The sequence below is a fragment of the Furipterus horrens genome, unplaced genomic scaffold (genome assembly GCF_987537825.1).
Source record: "Furipterus horrens unplaced genomic scaffold, mFurHor1.1.pri manual_scaffold_8, whole genome shotgun sequence".
In the NCBI taxonomy this organism is placed as follows: domain Eukaryota; kingdom Metazoa; phylum Chordata; class Mammalia; order Chiroptera; family Furipteridae; genus Furipterus; species Furipterus horrens.
Genome location: NW_028327178.1, coordinates 102,966,449 through 102,970,479, shown reverse-complemented (window position 1 = coordinate 102,970,479; position 4,031 = coordinate 102,966,449).

Sequence of the window (4,031 nt, the reverse complement as noted above, 5' to 3'; positions counted from 1 at the left end):
GGTCTATTGGAAGCCAGCAGTGGCTGAGGGGTCAGGGGACACAAAGGGGGGTAATTGTCCTTGCCGGCCACCACAGTTTGTTTCAGCTTCAAGTGCAAGCACCAGCTTTCCCTCCAAATACTCCACTTAGTGCCCACAAAATTTCCCTGGCCTCCATGATGCACCCTGATAACCACATCCGTTCCAGTCTGGAGCTAGGCAGCCTGACTGCCCACGCAACCAGCTCCTGCACAGGAAATGCCAGCAAGTCGCCGGGAACAGCAGCCTCATGTTATTGATGTCACATGAGGGGTTGGTGCTGTTCATTCTTTATTTCAAACACTTTTAATTAATTCAAACACTTTCGGGTACCCACTACGTACATAGCTGTAGGTGAGGTTCATGATTGGTATAAAGATGCTCCCTCCCTCCCTCCCCTCCTTCCTTCCCTAAATATTAACTGAGCACCGACCAGGCACTGTGCTAGGTACTGGAGATGCCTCTGTGCGGAAAACAGCCCTGGTCCCTGCTCTCCTGGAGCTGACTTATTCGTGCAGGGAGATGGGCAATAAATAAGCAGGTAAAGACAGAGTATGTTAGACGCTGATGGGTTCCATGGAGAAAAATTAAGCAGAGATGGGGATGTGGAGTGTAAGACGTGTCTGGAGTTCGCACTTTTTAACAGAGCATTCAGGGAAGGTGACATTGAAGTAAAGCCTTGAAGAGGAAGAGGCAGTGGGTCCTATGAGGCCACGGAGAAAGAATGGTCCAGGCAGCGAGGAGTGGGGAGTGGAGGTCAGAGAAGTTGCAGGAACAGGTGCCTGCCATGTTCATGTCATAAAAGACAAAGAAAGGCTAGGAATCCTTCCAGATTAAAGGAAACCAGAGAGACGTAATAACTAAATACAAAACATGGCCTTGAACTGGATCCTGTCCTAGAGGAGGGAAACGCTGTAAAGGACATTGCTGCAACAATCGCCAAATTAGAAAATGGATGGTGTTGTATCAACGTAAATTTCCTGTATTTCGTAACTGTAGTGTAGTTACAGAAAACAATATCCTGTTCTTAGGAAATATATGTTGAAATGTGAACTGGGCAAATGGGACATGATGTGTGCAATCAATTCTCAAATGATTCAGGGAAATAAATATTAACAAAAATGAATAAAGAAATATAGTCCCACGAACAAAGGAAGGGTGATAAAACAAACATGGAAAAATATTAAACATTGGTGAATCTGGGTCAAAGGTATACTGGAATTCTCTGAATTCTTTTTATTTTTTATTTTTAGGTTTATTGTGGAATGAAAAGCCTAGTGCCTTCTTGGAAAAAAACACACCTCAACAAGCTCATGTGATTGTAAGGTTGACAATCTGTTGATAATAACTTATGTGTTTCTGATTCCTCCTAGTCTCAGACAGCAGTGAGGAGAGCTTACTTCCCAGGGTCCAGTCTCAGTTTTGGCATTTCCAGGTACATAGTAGTGAAAAAGGTAACAAAAGCCAAAGTTTTTGCAATAAATAAAGAATTCTGAAAAAATGCAATTGATGAAAGATCTGGACTTGACAAAGACTTCACTGGTCAGGGAGAAGGGAAAAAATGGGGGATTGGCGAAGATCAAGCTTGCTGGATATTTTCGAGCGTCTTTTTTAAAGTATATATTTATTGATTATGCTATTACAGTTGTCCCAATTCTTTTTTCCCTTAGCCCCCCTCTGCCTGGTACCCCGCTTCCCTCCAGCAATCTCCCTCCTTAGTTCATGTCCATAGGTTGTGCATAAAAGTTCTTTGGCTTCTCCATTTCCTTTTCTATTCTTAACATCCCCCTATTTTGTACCCACCAACTATGCTTCTTAGTCCCTGCACCATTTCCCCATTCCTCCCCTTCCCCCTCCCAGCTGATAACCCTCCATATGGTCTCCATATCTGTGATTCTGTTCCCGTTCTAGCTGTTTACTTGGTTTGTTTCTGTTTTTTAGATCCAGTTGTTGATAGTTGTGAATCTGTTGTCATTTTACTGTTCATAGTTTTGATCTTCTTTTTCTTAAGTAAGTCCCTTTAACATTTCATATTATAATGGCTTGGTGATGATGAACTCCTTTAGCTTCACCTTGTCTGGGAAGCACTTTATCTGCCCTTCCATTCTAAGTGATAGCTTTGCTGGATAGAGTAACCTTGGTTGTAGGTCATTGCTTTTCATCACATTGAATACTGCTTGCCAGTCCCTTCTTGCCTGCAAAGTTTCTTTTGAGAAATCAGCTGATGGTCTTAGGGAAACTCTCAGAACTCTCTGAATTAATCTTGCAACATTTATATATGTTTAAAACTATTTTGCAACCTGTAACTGTGGTTGCTTCTGGGCTGGGGAAGTGGGTGAGGAAAGAAACAGAGGAAGAGAGATTCACTTTACACCCTTTTTAGAAGTATGACCTAGATAAGTAAATAAGTAAAAAGTGAAAAGTAACAGAAGTTCATGTATTAGACACCCATTCTAGACATTGTGTGGAGCCCCTTAACATGTTTGAGATGATGCATTTATTTCTCTCAGGCATTCCCATCGCAGGCACGAGGAAGCGGACTCAGAGAAGGGAGGCGATTTGCCGCAGGCAGAGGCCAGAACCAGGAACTAACCCAATCAGTCTTTTCAAAGTCGTCAAAATCAGTTGGGCAGGATCGTTGCCTTGAAGGAGACAAGATTTCCCAAAACCTTCTTCATTGTTTAAAGGGAAAAAAAGCAATAGGCTCTTGGCTGTGTAGGTGTGGGTTGTCCATTGTGAACATTAATCTGGGGTAGAGCTATTTGACCAATTAGTCATCCAAGGGACATTTACTGAAAATCCTTATTGGGGTCAAATGCAGATTTACCAGTACGGGGAGGTATCAGGAGTTCTAGAGAGTGACTAAAGGGCAGCCAGGGTACTATCGGGAAGTGTTTCTCCGTAAATTGCCTAAAGAGATCTCAGAAGAAAGGGTCCTGACTCGCCAATAATTTGAGATGAGTTATTACTTGCCTTGTCAAACCTGGGAAGTGGGTCCACGGTCCCCCAATACTATGGGAATCTGTGGCTTATACCTGTCCAGAATCCCAATTTTCCTTTGAGGACCCACTTAACCCCCTACAGACTGTGTGATTTGGGTAGAGCTGCCCACACTCCTTGGCTTTGGGGTGAGTCATGCCGTTGAATCCTGGCCCATCAGAGCCACAAATTGTCCTGGCCATAGTGATTAATTCAATAGTGACCGCAGCCAGGTCACTGAGAACCCTCCCTCAATCCTTTACTAAAATCGTGCAGAAGAAAGTACTCCTTAGGGTGACTGAGATGGTGAGAATTGCCAAGTCCGTGTTTGTCCCTTGCTTGAGAAGGAAGGCACATCTGAGTTCAGAGACCAGCATGACCAGGCTCCTGGACCCAGCCACGCCTGAGGTGCCTGTAGACTTTTTCATTCTGTGAACTAATATATTCTGTCTGGCCCCCACCCTTTTCTTTTGGCTCAAGCTAGTTAAGCCCCTATCAGGAGTAGATGTTCAAACATTGGTGTGGTTTAGGTCACGGTCACAGCGCATCCTCTTACTCCCCCTGCCTTCTTCCTCTCCTCCTCCTTCTTTTTCTTTAACAGCTTTCCTGATATATACAATTCACATATGATGTAATTCGCCCACCACGTAATTCACCTATTTAAAGTAGTCAATTCAGTGGCTTTTCATATATATTCAGTCACGTGGCCATCTCCATAATCAATTTTAGAATATTTTCATCACCCATAAAGAAGCCTTGTACCCATTACTGGTCACGTTGCACTTAACCCCCAACCCCTCTCCTTGCAGCCCTTAGCAATCACTAATCTACTTTCTGTATCTATAGATTTGCCTAGGGTGGACATAGCATATAAATATGATTGCATCATATGTGTGCTTCTTTGGGTCTTTCTGTTAGAATGTTTTCAGGGCTCATCTTTGTTGCACCATATCTCACTACTTCACTCCTTTTTATTTGCTGCATAATATTCTATCACACGGATAGACCACACTTTATTTATCCACTCGTCAGTT